General features: G+C 48.7%; 1 protein-coding gene across 8 annotated transcripts in view; it reads left to right on the top strand.

Annotated features, from left to right (window-relative positions):
- The window catches only part of ZNF710 (zinc finger protein 710), a 63,586-nt gene that overhangs the window by 10,616 nt on the left and 35,486 nt on the right, over positions 1 to 17,484 (top strand). The window contains exon 1 of one of the 8 annotated variants that reach the window (XM_070617429.1): positions 14,486 to 14,981. The exons of the other annotated variants lie outside the window; for them this stretch is intronic. The gene's annotated coding sequence lies outside the window, so the exon portion shown is untranslated. Of the gene's footprint in view, positions 1 to 14,485; positions 14,982 to 17,484 lie in introns of those variants that run through there. 8 annotated transcript variants of the gene reach the window in all.

The raw sequence follows: 17,484 nt of genomic DNA, 5'->3' as shown, positions 1-17,484 counted from the left end.
TCCAGGAAGGAAACATGTTACCTTCTGTGAGACACCTCAAGGCCCTCAGATGGGTCCATTGTTTTTAATAACTCTTAGCTTGCAGTTTTGAGGACCAGAGCCCAAACCCACACGAGGGCCACCAGTGACCACAGATTCTCAAAGGAACCTTTTTTTTTGAAACTCCACCCACAGCTAACACTAAGCTAAATTACTTTCTTCCAGACACCCCGCTTGGTTCCACTGTTCTCTTATTGCCAAATTCCTTCTCTCCGTATTCAGACAAAGTCCTAGTCCATGTCAGGGCTAATGAAAAACTATGCCTCTTCTGAGCCTTCCCCATGCCATCCCTTGCAGAATTAACCAGTCCTTCCACATTCATTGGCCACTGTCACCTTACCTCTTAGTCTGTCGATATGTGTGGTCAGACCCCACACTGGACTCTGAGCTTCTTGAAAGCTCAGAACTCTGTCATTTATTTCTGGAGCCCCAGTGCCTGGCTCACTGTTGGGCAGAGTAGTTGCTTAATAGGTATCTATTGATTGAACAGAATTTATAACAAAATCAATACTCCTCTTCCTGAATAGTAATTTTTTTTTAAAGTCACAAGCACTAACCTACCCCAAGATCTTGGCTAAGTCCAGTTCACCTCTTTAGATCTCGGCGTCCTTAGCTGTCAAATGGAGCGGTGCTTCTGAGATCTCTGCGTGCTCTGAGATACTGAGATTCAACGTAACTGTTGGTCAGGGTGACATGGATCAACTCTGGCTCACAAATGGGCTGAAGGAACAGGAGGGCTGTGGAGAGAGATCACAATTCTGAGGTCACGGGGCATGAGTTGGAAGAGAAGAAAGAGAAGGGACTCAAAGGTAAATTAATATGAAAGAAAGATGGCATTTTAAACTTTGTGACTTGAGACAACTTGATGGCTGTCTAAAAAATGAACACATTATAACAAAATTAATTTCAGATGGATTAAAGATGGTAAATAGAAAAAATGAACTCAAGGAAAATACCTCCTAAAATTGACTTAAAACTCAGAAGCCACAGAAGAAAAGATTAATGTATTTGACTTTGTACAAGTAAAAAATTTCTGTGACAAAATCAACATAAAACAGTCAAAAAAGTCTCGTACTTCTCAAAACTGGGAAAACATTTGGCAACATATATCAGAGATAGAGCTAATACCCTTAATATCTAAAGAGCCCCGACAGATCTATAAGAAAAAGACCATTGACCCAATTTTTAAAATGGGCTAAAAATGTGAATGGTTCACAGAAAAGGCAATATAAGTGGTTCTTAACCACATAAGAGCGTGTTCAGCCCACTGGTAATAAGAGAAATGCAAGTCAACTCTGCTATGGAGAAGTGACACTGGGAACAGATACTTTCATAATTGTCGGTAGAGTGTAAACTGATACAACCTGTATAGGGAAGATTTCGATGGTACGTATTAAAATTAAAAGTGCGCAAGCCATTGCACTTCTGGGAATTCCTCTCACAGATATGAGCGTACATGCGAAATGATGCATTTTTCAAGATACTTCATTGCATCATTGCTTGTAAAAGAAAAAAAAAGGAAACAACCTTAATGTCTGTCAGCGGAAAACTGGTAAATAAATTATCCTACAACCGTACAGTGCAGTTCTGTGCAGCTGGAGAAGACAATGGGAAAGCTCCCTAGGCATGGGTGTGGCTGCTCAGATCGTTTCTTAAATGAGAGAGTAAGGAACAGAATGCCTGGCTCGGCACTGGTTCTGCGAGGACACGTAGGAGTCTGGTAACAGGGTTTCCCACTGCGGGGGCTGACTTTTCATTGCGTGCCTTTTTCTACGTTTTGAATTTTGTACCTTGAGCATATACTACCTAATTTGAAAAAATATTTTAAAGAAGGAAAGAAGGAGGTTAGGGTGGGAAAAAGGGAGGGAGGGAGGGAAGAAGGCTCTCACCTTTGCTCTGCATCTTCTCATTGGCCGTTTTAGTTACTCTCCTCAGCAACCGTGACTGAGGCTACCTTTCTTTTTTTTTTTTGAGGAAGATTAGCCTTGAGTTAACATCCGCTGCCACTCCTCCTCTTTTTGCTAAGGAAGATGGGCCCTAAGCTAACATTTGTGCCCATCTTCCTCTATTTTATATGTTGGACGCCTACTGCAGCATGGCTTGATGAGCAGTGCGTAGGTGCGCGCCTGGGATCCGAGTTCGCAAACCACAGGGCCACTGATATGGAGCGTGCAAACTTAACCATCATGCCACCAGGCCAGCCCCTAGGCTACCATTTTTATAGACCAAGAAGCTGAAGCTCAGACTTCTGAAGTGACTTGCCCCAGGTTCGTGGAGAGAGCCTGGGAACCTGGCATGGAATCCAGTTCTCACTCCAGAACCATTGGGCTCGTGTCTGTAGGTCAGTATTTTCTTTTCTTGTTTCCTTCCTTTATTTTTAACCGACATCTCATTGGTCCGGGACCAGTGGCTGTACGCCATGGCCTAGGCTCCTCCATCCCAGGGGAGAGAGTGTGAGGTTCCATCCTGCCTCCTCCAGCTGTCTTGCTGGCTCACGAGTGCCTCCGGGGCAAAGCTCAGGCAGTAGGTAGTGGAGCCAGCCCAGAACCCAGCCAGCCACATCAGACACAGGGAGGAGGATCAGGAATGGGCTTTGAAGTTCCCAGCTTTTATCAGAGTGTCTGAACCTGAACATTATGTCAAGGGAGCTTTTATTACTGTCTGTGAACTGGCCTCAGGTAGGTACCAGCTGCTGCCAGGTGCCAAGGGAGCACTTCCTGCTGCCTCCACTTTGTTCCATGGCGGGGAAGTTTTCGGGGCTAAAGGCACTTGGTACTTGGAAGATTCTGGAAGAATAACTTTTTCTGTCTATTTTTCTATTGAGAGTCGGATGCAAGAGTTTCTATGCAGTTGGATGGCATCTCTTTAATTAAAGGGAGGGAGCGTGGTTTTTTGTCTCACAGAAACACCTGTGCCGTTTTCAAAGTAACGTATTGCCTGCTTCCTCTTTGCTGAAGGGCAGTGCTGTATGGAGAACAAAGCTAAAGGTGTTGGCCATATATAATAGAAGGCAGTAATTTATAGGATACAGCTTCACCTGGGGGGAGAATTTGATGTTTTTAAGAGATACAAAATCATCCAGCACCACCTGTCCTGGTGTGCGGTGTCGTATTTATTCTCTAAGTTGGAGTCATTTCTTAAGAAAGAGGAGGGTCCTTTGGGGCTGAGGAATGCTCGTGGGGGTAGGACATCTTCAGGATCCGTGGGCCTGAGCCGGCACGTCCAACACCCCATCACCGTGCTCCTTGGCATCTCTAGGGGGCATGCATCCCAATGACCCACCCCGTGTGTGTGTGTTTGGCCAGGGGAAGTGGAAGTGCCTTGACCATCACAGAGCTGCGCCCGTCAAAAGTTTGCACCCAGCTATTGGCTGAATGCACGGATGGATAGGAGCACCCAATAAACATTTCCCAAGGGACGCATTTTGATATTTGAGATAGACTTTAAAGCTTCTGACGGTAAAGAGGACTGGAGAAATTTAGACATCTCCCGTTGCTCCTCAGGTTTTCCTGATGCTTGAATAATTAAGTCCGTGCCCCGTGGAATTTTTCCTTCCTGGGCTCTCGGTCCTCTCTCTCACGCGCAGAGGCCAGCTTCTGTAAATGGTACACTCTAAATACTCTTAACGCCCTCCGAAGCGTTCCCTTCCATTATCTTCTCACACTCTCACTCATTCTCTGGAAGGACTTCTGTGTGACATCAGCTGAGCTCTTTTGCGTCAGCTACACAGCTTATCAGAATTTCTCTTCCAGACCCCTGTTTTGGGGCTTTGATACCTTCGTGGTAAAAATTCGTTCCGTGTCTCCAGGTAGACGAACAAGTCTCACTCAGGACCTGCCTTTCCTTTTCTCCCCCTCGAATTCACGGTCTAGAGAGATGGCCGTTGTCCTCTCCTTGATCGAGGACACAAGGAACGCTTGTTCTGCCTTCTCCCACCTTGGCCTCTATGCTGGCCCTCCTCCCCTCCCCCAGCCTGGACGGAGGGTTGGGTCCAGGGTGTCCTGGGGCTCGGCTCCCCGCGTGGCCCTCGCCCCTCCTTCGCTCACCCGGGCCTTCCGGAGGATTTTGATTCCTGCTCGCTGGAAACCACCTCTTAGTTCTTGAAAATATTCTTAGGTGGTTTTGAGATGTCTTTGGCCTGTTTTGTTTTCAATCCAGTTCAGATTTGAAGGTCCGAGAAATGAACAGCCCCTTGGATCTTAGATCTCTTCCTTTTGTTTTTCAGAAAATAGCTTTTATTGATTTTTTTTCTTGTTACAAAGAGATTTATAGTTGTCGTAGAAAATTTAGGAAATACAAACAATCGAAGAGAAAAAAATAAAAACCACCTATAATTATTATTTGAGTATATTCTATACCCTTCCAGCATCTTTTTTAATTAAAAAAATGAAATCATACTGTATGTACCATCATGTTAGTTTTTTCTCTTTTTTTTGCTTTTACTTAACAATGTTATTAAAATTTCCATCGTGTTACACATTCTCCACCAGCTTCTTTAAAGGATTGCATGGTATTCTTTTGAACAGATGGACCATAACATATTTAAGCAGTCTCCTACACTGAGGTTGTGTCCTCTTTTTCTCTCTTATAAAGAATGCTGTGGTGAACATCTTTGGGTGTTTTTGCCCACAGCCTTGATTATTTTCTTTGGCTACATTTCTAGAAGGGAATCACCGGGCCAAGGACACATTCTAGAGACTCTGGATTTAGTTGGTTAAATTGGCCTCCAGAAACATAGTATAGTATTTTTGATTCCTTCAGGTGAATACTAAGTCTTATTCTTTTAAAACCTGGTCGTGCGTTTTTAAGACACCGCTTTCGAACTGTTTCACGCAGGTTCGTTCTTAAGAGTGGCTGGCCTGGGAAAGGCCCGAGGGACCCAGGGCACAGCTGATGTGAATGAGAACCTCCTGTTCTTGCCCCTCTGTTTGCAGTGGGACTTGAGGGCTGAGGCCAGAGGCCTTTCTTGTCTCCTCTGACCAGGCAGTTGGGCAGGCTTGTGGCTCCCCAGGGAGACCTCGGGGTGCCCATCCTTCCAGTGCCTGGGGCAGAGCTGGCTTTGAGGATTCCAGTCTCTCAGAGAACTTAGGTCTTTGTCCCAAAAGGATGCTCAAAAAATAAACATCCTGCCCTAACTCCGTAGACCAAGGCTGGTCCCCCTTGGACCGGCTGGGTTGGTGTTTGCAGGCGGAGGCGGGACGGAAGATCTCCTGTGCAGGCCTCAGACCCTGCCCCCGGGCCCCGCCCGGGGAGTGCCTCTGCCCAGACCTGCAGCCCTGGCAGCCCGGCTTCTCAGCCGTCGCCTTGTGGGGGCGGGAGGAGGTTTGATGGAATTACTGAGGAAGGAACATTTGCTTAGGCTAAATCATTTGGGCCTTCCCTGTCCAGCTCCTCACTCTCTCTTCCTCCTTCTCTGCTCTCTTCCTCCTCCATACCAGCACATTCTCTCTGGTAGTTGGTGAGGCCTCGGAGGACCTTTCTTGCTTCTCAGCTTCCTTCTTGCCTTTTTGCTCCTGGTGACACCCAGGCTGGTGCCCACCTTATGGACCTGACACGTCCAAGCACATCCCCGAGCTTTCCGAAACTGCATCCGCTCTGCGCCGGGGCCCGGCCCCTCGTCACCCTCCTGTCCAGGCGGTGCTGTCCCAGCCGAGGTCTGGCGCCAGCCTGCCCTGCCTTCTTAGACCTAGTGGGAAGGCCATGGTGGGGGGACGAGCTGCCTCCCCCCGAGAGAGACACAGCGTGCCAGCTGCTGCCCGTTGGGCTACGAAAAACAGAAACACAAAACCCCAGCCCCTTGAGATGGGGGACGATTCTGTTTCTATGAACCTGACAACTCCTGTGCTGGAGACGAGAGGCATGGTTGGGAGAGGGAGGCTGGAGGTTTCCCCTGGGGTGGGCTTTGTTTAAAATTTAATATGCTCTTCCTTTCTCTCGCGCCGGCTTCTAGCTCCTTTGTCATTTTAGCCCCGTTATCTGTCTGGTGGAGGAGATCTCTTATCTGCCCAGGCCTGCCTCTCTTCCCGGAACGGCCCATCCCCATCCCACACTCTACACACCCCCATTTGTGACAGTGGTACAGGTCCCATCCTGCAAACTTAGAATCCAGTGAAACTTGTCACTTGGCTTCTTAGCCAATTAAGATTTGGGGGAAATGAGTCTATTTTCAATGGTGTTGGACCCATTAAAGGCACAAAGTGGGCACCTTGGTGTCCTGTGGGAGAAGATGTGGCACCCAGCCCTTAGCAGTGTGGCCAGTGCTGGGTCCAAGGGTGGGGGTTTCGGCTCTGGGTGGCCCGAGATGAGTCGAATGTTTGCTCCCATGTGAGTTCCAGCTTCTGACCCGGCACATTCTGGGCCTTGGGGAGTTCTGCAGGACAGAAAGTGGAGCAAACGTAGAAACGCAGAGCTGCTCTCTTCCCCACAGGCAGGAGCAGATCTCAAAGATCGCTCCCCTCAGACGTGGGCTCGGAGGCAAGGGGAGCACCTCAAGCCACAGGTCTCAGGATCAGAGGAGACCTGGCTTTTCCTCTTGGCTCGCTGTCTCCTGGCTCCAGGGATCCAGAACCCCGCCGACCGAGCCTTGGTCTCGCAGCTGTGTAATGGGTCCAAGAGCCTGCTCTTCATGGCTGTGCTCTGTGCTGTGTAATCCATGGTTATCATTGTTGCCCGTGGACCGCGGGGCTGAGAAGTCAGGGAAAAGCCCCGCGCCATCCTCAACCCTCTTTTCTTTTACAGATTTCCCTTGGTTATCTCTCTATTCCTTCACTGAATCAGCACACATTTTACCAAGCAGCTACCATGTGCTAAACTCTGTGACCAAAAGGGGAACAGCGTGGTCTCTGTCCCCAGGGATGTGTGCAGCAAGCCCACCTGGTGGAGGTGGTGTTTCCCTGGGTCTCAGCAGACAAGGGGAGCAGGGGCACTCTGTTGGGGCCCAAGACTTGCAAAGGCAGAAAGAGCAGGCACGTTTGGAGCATCAGTGTTGGTTTGGTGTGGATGGGAGGGAGGGTGTGTAGGTGAGATGGTAGAAGACGGAGCTGGAGGTATAGGTAGGGGCCAATCTGGGAATGTGTCCAAAGGCTTGGACTTCATCCCGAGGCCTGGGGCAGGCACCAGTGGGTGCTGAGCCAAGAAGCCACATGACTCAGGCACAGACCAGGGGACTTGGGGCTTGTGGTGGTGTTAAATCCATGTGGGGAGAGCCCCGTGGAAATGTTGATCTGAGAATTGAGAAACCTTTCAGAGGAGTAAGTATAGTCCTTCTGCTTGTATTCTTTCTCATTTCACCCAAAATTTCTGCTTTTCCCCGGCTGTTTACAGATAATTTACAAAAGCCTGTTTTCTATGCTTGATTGTGTTTCTTAAAACTAACCCCAAGAAATAACCCCAAGTAAAAATTTTCCACCGGACTGTGTTCTTAATACATATTTATAGTTGCTGAGTTGATGTGAGAATGTAGCCAGTCTGTCAAAATGTTGCACAAGTGCGTGAGACCTTCAGGCTGGCTCCCCCGATCCCAGCCAGGGAAGCAGAAGGACGACGAGTGTTTGCTGAGCACCTGCTCCGGGCCAGGCACTGGCTGGACTTTGAATTCAGGGACTCTGCAAGAAACCTCATTCCGGCCCCATTTCAGAGACAGGGAAACTGAGGTTCATGCAGGTGGCCACTTTTAAGGCCTTGCACCTACAAAGGATGGTGGTGGGATTTGAACCCAGGTGCGACTGAGTCCAAAGTTCACACTGCATCTGTTGAACCTCCCAACTCCTAGGACACACCAGAAAAGTAAAGCAGGAGATGCAGAGGTGGGTCAGATCAGCCACTGGAGAGCCTGTTGACTTCTTGATAAAAATGAAAGCTAAAACACTTGCCCTCTCCCATTCTCCCTAAGCAAGTTCTGCTGGCTGACACGCGGGGAGCACCCCTTCCCTGGGGAGCATTCCTCCAAAGGGTAATGGCTGCAAGCCCTTGGCTGTGTTCTGATTCAGGTGGTTCAACCCACTGTGTAGGCACTGCATGGAGCATCGGCAGGAAGCTGGGGCCTGTAAGTGGCATCAGGCTTAAACATAGACATACTTGAAGGTCACTGCCCAGCAAACAGCCAGGGTGGTGGGCAGAGCTCTGCCTGGATGTAGGAAGCCACGGGCAAGGTGGGGGGAGGGGGAGAGGGGCAAGGTTTTCAGAGAAAGGATGTCTGTGGCTCTTTTCCCTGGTGGCATCATGAGACCCTCCTCAACTCCCCTTGCTGAACCCAGACCCAGGCAGTGAGCGTTCCCAGGAGACAGGACACTCCACTGGGGGGCTGGGCACATGCTAGCATCTCTTAGCCCATCACTGCACCTCCTTTGGGCCCTCCCACCTTTGCTTGGCCGTTGTAATTCATTCCATATTCTCTTCCCTGACTTTCCAAGAGGGTCTTCCCCACTCTGATTCGGGTGACCCCGAACTCTCCACCAGAGTGGACAGGGCTCATTGGAAGCCGTCGAGACATCTGAAGGCCCCTTCCTCCTGGGCACACGTCTCTCCCTCCTCTCTGCCACTGTCTTCTCACACAGAGGATTTGGGTCAATGAGATGGAGGGCAGAGAAACAGGAGAAAGACCCCGGTGGGAGACGACTCCTGGTAATGGTAATAAACGGGGAGGGGAAGTCAGCCCGGTGGCCGGCAGGGCTCCTGTGTAGTCTTGCGCTCGTTGCGTGCTTGTCAAATGATGGGTCCCCCAGCACCACCTCGCCCCTGCCCTTAACACCTCCGGCCACACACACCTCTTCTCTCTCTCTCTCATCCTTTCTCGCTCCTGCTGCCTCTCCCTCCCATCCCCGCTTTCTTCTCAGGGTGAGCAGTCATGGAGCAGGCTGCTAGGTCTCTGGAGTGTCTGTCACACACACTGACCAGGCAGCTCTGTGGAAGTACGGCCACCCTCCCCTCTGTCCAGAGCTTCTGGGACCGGGGTGAGCAGCAGGACCTGGTGGAACATCTGAGGGGAACATCAGCCACCTTTTCCATTTCCGAGGGCCAGAGTTCCTCTGAATTCAGACGGGCTCTGGCTGTTCACCTTGGGTTGAAAATGCAGGTTTTGGGATGGGACCTCAGAGATCACGTTGAGGAAGAAAGAAAAATAAAAGCCCGCATGGATCAACTGTAATACTTGGATCTCGCTGTTTTTTCCCTTTGAGGGAAAACTCCGCCATCCCAGTTTTGGGGTGATGCTCATTTGAGAGTGAGGAGCGTGGAGAGATGAGGGTGGTTCTCCTGGGTGCCCCCCGGGAATGAATTTCCTTTTCCTCCAGAGCCAGAGTGACTGTGGGAGCCTCACAGGGCCACCGTCTTCAGGTGTCAATGCTGTTTGGGGTCCAAATCCAATTATTTCTCAAGTTCTTCCTGGTAATTTCTTACCTCTCTGGCCAGGGGGAGCTTTGCAAAGACAAAGCTCAGAGCAGATCATTTCTGCTACCAAACCTTAGGCAAATAAACATTTAAAGAAATCTTGTTATTAAAGTAGTAAGTCTTATAGAGAAGGTTTGAGGGGGTTGGGCCAGTGGCATAGTGGTTAAGTTTGCACGCTCCGCTTCAGCGGCCTAGGGTTTCGCCAGTTCAGATCCTGGGCACAGATCTACACACTGCTCATCAAGCCATGCTGTGGCAGCATCGCACGTAGAAGAACTAGAAGGACTTACAACTATGTACTGGGGCTTTGGGGAGGGAAAAAAAAAGAGAGGAAGATTGGCGACAGATGTTAGCTCAGGGCCAATCTTCCTCACCAAGAAAAGCATACCTTCAAAAAAAAAAAAAAGAAAGTTTGAAAATACAGAAGAGTGTAAAGAAAGTAAAAATTCTCCATAATCTCAACAATGAGGAATGACCCACACTGTCTAGAACCTTTATATATTTCCTCACTGTCCTTTGGAATGCACATATGAAAATATACTGTATTTTAAACATGGTTACAAGCATGTTGAACTTTACAGCCTTTTTCCTTTGACATCACAAACATTATGGCAAGCAAAAATTTTTAAAAAGCACTTGAGCTTTGCGAGCGAGCATATGCTTTGCAAACATTTCTGTCAGCCACCAGTAAGCAACTTGTAAGAACTCACGTTCTACCCAAAACAGAAATTGTGCCAGTCTGGGAGTCCTTTGTTCACCATGCAGTAAACCTAGCCAAAATACTGTAAATTTAAACAGACTAAAACTAAAACCCAACCACTTGAAAAAATTTAAAACATTCTCCTAAATTGCTTTTGGGTCAAGGAAGAAATAAAGAATATAGTGACGAGTATTTAGAAAGCATTGAAACCCAGAATGCCATGTAACCAAACCTGTGGGAGATATTCTCATAGCCTTAAATGCTTTTATTATTAAAAAGAGAGAGAGAGAAAGAATAAACCAAGCATTCAGCCTGAGATCTTAGGGAAAAAAAGAATGAAAAACAGCCCCTGAGGAAAACGGGAAGGAAAAAAAGAGTAAAGATAAAAGCAGAAATAAATGAATTAGAAAACAGGAACAGTGAAATTAGCAAACATATCCAAGAGCTGGTTCTGTTTTTAAACAAACAATAAAGTAGACTAACCTCTGGCAAATCTACTGAGAAATAAAAGAGAGAAAAGAAAAAAATAATAAGAATGAGAAAAGGGGACATTGCAATAGATAGATTTTTAAAAATAGAAATGTATGCACAATAGGCTCAAATTTGAAAATCTCAAATCAATCCTTTTCTGAAAATGTATGTTGCCAATTGAGAAAAAATTTGTGATCGTATCAAAGCACTGCCCCCTCTACCCAAAGAAGACCCTGGTCCCAAGTGTTTTTGCTAGGTAATTATTTCCAATTTGATAATGCTGATAACGTTAAGCTCTTCCGTGGCTTAGCAAAAGATGGAGAGCTCTCCAATTCATTCTACAAAGCAAAATAAACCTGATATTAAACATGGCAAAGAGACCATATTCAAGAATGAAAATGCTGTGTCGGAAATAGAATTCAAGAATATATTAAACAAGTCATCCACCGTAACCCAGTCAGGCAAGGAGAGGGGAACTGTCGATATTAGAAAAGCTTAATATAGTAACCACGTCATGCTAATGGGTGAAAGCAGTAAAACGGGATTGGGTCCAATGTATGTGGAGGAAAATTGATTAAAATCGAATAACCATTTCTACCTAATCAATACACAGAAAAAGGAATAGAAGGGTGCCTTCTTAGCATGATTAAGAATACCTGTTTCAAACCAATAGCCAATGTGATCGTGAACAGTGAAAGACCAGAGGCATTCCTATTGGAACCAGTAACAAATTGCATCACGTCACCATCACTATTTAACATTGCCTTTAAAATTCTAGTCAACATGAGAACACTGAAACAGAAGCACGTTATAAAGGAGGAGGAAACGTAACAGCATGCACAATTTATACCAAACTTTGGACTAGAGGTTGATTTCTAAAGTTTAGAAATCAAAAATCCTCAAAAAATTCAGCAGATTTGACTACATTTTAAAAAATCGTAACTCCTACGTGAAGTCTACAAGACAACTGAGAGCCTGGGGGAAAGAAAGATCTTATCAGAAGACACGGAAAGGGTTAGTATTTTAATTCTACCAAGATCCTATATATATGAGTTTTAAAAATCAAAATTTAAGCTTGAAGACAAAGTGAACACTATATAATTAGCAATAAATACCCAACCTAAATGCCAGATGATGGCCTCCTTGAGGTCAGGAACCAGGTCAATTCACTGCGTGACAGATACTGTATTGAATTTATATTTGTCGAGCAAATCCATGAAGGCAGTGCAAGTTTTAGAGTATGATACCATTTTTTACCTTTTAAATTAGAGGTTTTCTTCAAGCTTTTATGGTGAAAATTTTCAAATATATAGAAAAGTTGAAAGAATAGTCCAGTAAATACTCATACACCCACGCCTGGAGATAACAGATGCTAACATTGGCCATATTTGCTTCATCCATGCATGCATATATTTTTTTCCTGAACCATTTTTTTTTTTTTGAGGAAGATTAGCCCTGAGCTAACATCTGCCGCCAACCCTCCTCTTTCTGCTGAGGAAGACTGACCCTGAGCTAACACCTGTGCCCATCTTCCTCTACTTCATATGTGGGACGCCTGCCACAGCATGGCTTGCCACGCGGTGCTATGTCCGCACTCGGGATCCGAACCGGCGAACCCCAGCCCACCAAAGTGGAACGTGCGAACTTAAACCTCTGCACCACTGGGCTGGCCCCATCTGAACCATTTTTAAGTAATTTGCAGAACACATATCACTTTTTCCCTGAATATGTCAGCTCGTGAATCCTAAATCTCCCAAAATTTAGCACTCTGTGGGGAGGTTTTGGAAGCTGCTGCACCGTGCTCCAAGGGGGTCTGTGCACATCGCCCTAGTCCTTGAGAAAGTGTTCAGTGCGCACAGGCGTGACCGTCTGACGTGTAAGAGCAAAGAAAGCACACATTCATTATCAGGCCCTGTGCTGGGTGTTTGACGGATGGTCTCCTGTTTGATCCTCTCCACGACGGTATGAAGGAGACGTTATGCCCATTTTGGAGGAAGTTGAAGTTCAGAGAGGTTAAGTAACTTGCTCAAGTGCACACAGTGGCATTCTTCACCCCAGGCCCATTTGACACCATGGGATTATACAACACTTACCTCTCCTCTGTATCTTCTTCTCTGCATGAATGCATGAAGGCATTTCGTGGGCAGTGTGGACAAATCGGAAGCCATCTGAATGTCCTGCAGTGCGGGAATGAGCGGGCAGACGGTGATCTGTGCACTCGTGTGAATGTTCTGTGTACGAATATTCTGATTATTGATCGTGAACATGCAACATGGAAATTGCATGTGTCGTCCAGGTGAGAGAAAACAAGCAGGACAAGAGCTTATACACACCGTGACCCAAACCATGTGAAAACCCCGTGCTTGGAGAGGGCCAAGAAGAGAAACACAGAAGTGGTTGGGTTAGGATGAGCAGGAGTATTAATTTTTTTTTTCTCTTTCATCTTTTTCAAACTCTTTGCATTGGGTGATTTTGTTAATTTTATAATAGAAATTTTTAACCCAAAATAGCCATTTATACCCACTTTCCAGTGTGTAAGCTCCTGGCAAGGGAAGGCTCTGCTCTGTTGATGGCTATTCTTTCATTTTCCGATGACCAGCCCCATGCCTGACATGTTATGGACGTAATAAATGTGCTGGACGAGTGCCCACTGGGAAACCTCTCCGAGAGGCTTGGCCCAAGAGCGTGTTTGCAGAGAGCTTCCGCCAGCTGGCCTCCGCGAGAGCAATCGCAGGCCAGGTGTATGTCATGGGCTGGGGTGTTTGCTGGGTGGTGAGCTCTCCTGGTCCAAGCAGAAAGGGGCTGCCAGGGTGTAGGGACCCTTCTGGCCATTCAGCACCACCACGGGCATTTAGTGCTAATAAGAACCATGTGGGATAAACAAACTCCGGCTCATCCGGAAACAGATTTTATGTCATTCTCAGACTTTCTAAATTGATAATAATGTTGTATGAACAGCTGTTATTTATTGTGTGCCTACTAGAGGCCAGGCTAGATGCATTTACAAAACCATTCCCTCGTTTCATTGTCCCAACCACCCTAAGAATTTGCAACTGTTATCTCCCTTTTATCGATGAGGAGACTGAGGCATAGAGGGTTCCAGGGTAAGTCTCAGTTTTGCCAAGAACTTGACTTTCAGCAAACCACAGGCCTTCTGGGCTTTGATTTCCTTGTCTGTGAACAACGGCAGGTGACGCTAGTTGAGTGTCTACTATGTGCCAGGCCCAGCAGAGCGGAGAATGTGAGGCCACCTTCAACAAACAAGCAAACTGGATCGACTCCACTGGCCTGTCTATGCCAGAGCTTCACACAGCACGTTCCCTGGTGGGATAAACCCAGTTGGTTCTGTTTGTTTGGGTTTGTTTTACTTTCCCAAGACCAAATCTTTTGAGCCACTGGTCACACCCCGTCACTCCTTGTTCCTAGACAGCAGGGGCATCTTCAGTGGCCGTGCCATTTGTTATCCCCTGCTGGGGAGCTTGTTAAAATGCGGTTCCCTGTGTCCAGCCCCAAATTCACTGGATCTAGGCGGGACCCAGGAGTTTGCATCTTAAAAGACCTTCAGGTGGTTCCGAGCTGCCAGTCTTGTTATGGTCAACTTGGGCCAGCCGTGAACTGTTACAGTGGCCTTTATCCTCTGAGATTAAACCTGCAAATGCTTGGGCTGTTATCAACCGAAGCCCGTTTTCATCTGGAGGGACCCAGTGGCGTTATGAACGTGTGTAAGGATGGCAAATTTTGTACTCTGTACTGGGCACTTGTAAATTTCTCATTGACAGAACATTCTCTTCAAACCTTAGCTCCATGGAGCTCAGCAGGCCACGTGTCGTTGCGTGTAAATTCCAAGAACACTTAAGAAACTTACATATATTATTTTCTGTCTTTAAGAGAGAAGAGAGGCAGGCGAGATGACCGTGGAAAATGAAACATCCCCAAAAAGTGGCAATCGAGAATGCATGTTTGAAATATTAAGAAAGGGCAGATTTGAGGCTCTCTTACCTATCAGGAGAATTTTCATCTAAGAGGAAAGAATACATCTGCATTTAAAGCTCTTAAGTTTAGAAACACTGTCGTGCATTCCTAGGCCAGTGCTACACAAAAGGACGGCCCGTGGACTGATACTGTTCTGCACAGTGTTAGCAAGCCAAGAGAAATCAGAAGGAAGCTTAGAAACTCCTATAGTTTGACGTTGCCATGACGACATCCAAGCAGGTGATGGCGGCTGCATCTTGAACAGGGTGTGGACCACTGTGAGCATCACTGACTTCGTCTGGCAGTTCACGGGACCTGGAGCTGCCTGTTAGTGTTAATTCTTCAAGGGATTCCAATAAAGCTGATCCTCCACTGCAGAGAGTTTGAGAAGCTCCGGGTATGGTGAAAAATGGTGAGAGTTTGCAGTGGGAGGTGTGCTCTTAAGCTTAAGAGTAGAAAGTAGGAGACGAGTTGGGGAAACGTGGAAGACTTCTCACTCCCATCCTCCAGATCCCAACAAGCAGTTCCTGCAGACGGGAGTCCGCTGCCACACCAGCTGGCCGCTCTATTTTGAGCCCTTCCGCTTGTCCCATAGGATTTGTTGAACCCTGGTCATGGAGCCCGTGGGAGAGATTTGCTGCTCCGGGCTGGAGCATGGTGGTTCAAGAGATGGCCTTCGGAGCTGTGACCTTGGTCCACTGACTCTGCTTCTCTACAATTCAGAGTTTAGAAAGGGGAATGACAGTCCCTCCTGGAAGGGTTCTCGTGGGAGACAGAAGTAAAATAACATGCCAGGGGCTCCGCACACTGTCTGCACTTGGGGAAGGGAGGGTCTTTCGTGTTGTTTTGTCTACATTATTTGAACGAGTGGATTGCATTGTGGGTCTCCAGGAAGTTGCCAGCCGCCCTCCCTGTTTCCGAGTTCCTGTGTGTGTGCGTGTGCATGTGTGTGTGTGTTCTGTGCCCTTGGTGGTGGTGGCGGTGGTGGTGGGGTTGTCAGGAAACAGCCATCAGTTTCCTGCTGATTAACTCAGTTCCTGGAGGGCCCTCCCTAGCAGCAAGGGAAGCCTGGCCTGCCTCACCGACCTGCTCTCCCGGCCCTTCTGGGAGGCCCACGTGCCCTCCAGCTGCCCAGGGCCCAGGACACCCTCGCAGGCCTGTGGAGCCTGCCTTTGTTCTGGTCCGGGTGCAGCTGCCTCCCGTTTTGCCTGCAGGTGTGTTTCCCTTGCACACCTGGCACCTGTGGGACTCGGGCCTCTTCCAAGTCACCCCCCCAAGTTGGGCCTAAGAGGTTTTGCTCTTCTGAACTGCGAGCCCTTGGAAATGGTGGTGTTAGGGTCCCCTCCCCCTGCAGAGAAGGAGGCCTGATGGCAGGGGTCCCAGGAGGGAGCCCAGGCCAGGGCAGCAGACCCCAGGATCTGCCTGCGGGTAGAAGGGGAGTCTGGGGGGCTCTGCCTTTGGTCTTCAGAAAGGAGGTTCTGGCAGCAGGGAGAGGCTAGGGTAGTGTTGGGATTTGGGGGTCCCTGGCCTGCATAAAGGATCAGCAGAGTAAGGGAGCCCAGTTGGGGGAGGGGCTGGGTCTGGTATGAGCCCGTGGTCATGTGCTGGGCTGCATCTCCTCTCCACTGCGCTTGGAGACTTGGCGACACCATGCACAGTGGTCCCTAAAATGTGGGGGCCACAACATGAGGCCATGGTCCTGGTCCTAAACAGTTCAGCTATCTGCAGGGTACCAGTGCCGAGCAGAGGCTTCCTCCTGGGACCCCCAGCTCCCCCAGCAGCAGCATCCCCTCCCTGCGCAGAGGAGCCCAGCTGCCGGCCAACAGGGAAAAGCTGGTCTCCGGGCCGGCACTGGGTGTCAGGCTGCTGCTTGCACTGGGGCCGGGCCGGGACCACCTTGTGCCTGGTGTGTGTGGCAGACCCTCACAGCTTCTTGAATGACTGCACTTCCCAGCACACATGCCACTCCGTGCACACTCCCCGAGCCCGGCCGGCTCTGCGAGCTCTGCGGCTCCTCTGCAGCTCTGCGGCTGGGCCAGGAGCCCTGTGCTCGCTAATCCCCGGGCTGAGTCAACAGCGTCGGCCGCGTGTTTGGTTAGCAAACAGGGAGCTGTGCCGGGGCAGGGCGGCCCACCGCCTCTCTGCTCCCACCTTTCTAGCAAAATGTCCTCTGCAAAGGTCAGCCAGGACCAGCTATGTAATTTGCGGGGGAGGGCCTGGTGCAAAATGAAAATGAGGGCCCCTTCTTTGAAAATTAGTGAGAATTTCAAGACAGCAACAGCAGAGCGTGAGGAAGCCGGGCCCAGGCCGTCCTCGGCCTGGGGCCCGTGGGACTGCATGCACCCTGAGGTCAGCAGGTCCCCTCCTTGTGAAGTTCTGGTCCTTCCGAGTGTGGCAAAATTGGGCTTCTCTTTGGTGGAAGAGGGACTTTACATCCAAACCAGCTGCCAGCCCTGAACACACTGTCCCCACCCTGTCCCACAACAGCTTTTCTCAAGGCTGGAGTGACTTCCCCCTCAACTTCTCCTTTCTGTGCTTCTCTACCCCGGTTCCCCCTTTCTTTGTAAACTCAGAAAGCTTTTGAGAGCCTTCCTCCCTCCCTCCCACTCCTCCTCCTTCTTTCTTTCTTCTCCTCCATCCTCGCTGCCCTCCCCCCTCTCTCCCTCGCTTCTGTCTGGGGAAATCCTGTCCCGTGTTTGCTCTATAGCGTTTCCCATCCATTCATTTGGTGCTGTTTGATTTTAATGTCCCTTTGAACGCCATCAGCCTCCGGGAGCGCTCCTTGGGCTTCCGAAGCCTCTCTCTGAAGTGGCTCAAGTGAGCACCTTCCCCCACTGAGGGACATCCCTTCGGTGGCCTCTGGCTCTGTCCAGATGGTCTCTGCCCGTTGGGAGCCTGGAATGAATTCTCATTGT

The sequence above is a fragment of the Equus przewalskii genome, chromosome 1, assembly GCF_037783145.1.
Source record: "Equus przewalskii isolate Varuska chromosome 1, EquPr2, whole genome shotgun sequence".
Taxonomy (NCBI): Eukaryota; Metazoa; Chordata; class Mammalia; order Perissodactyla; family Equidae; genus Equus; species Equus przewalskii.
Note: the sequence above shows the minus strand (reverse complement) of the source record. Positions and strands in the feature narration are given on the sequence as shown.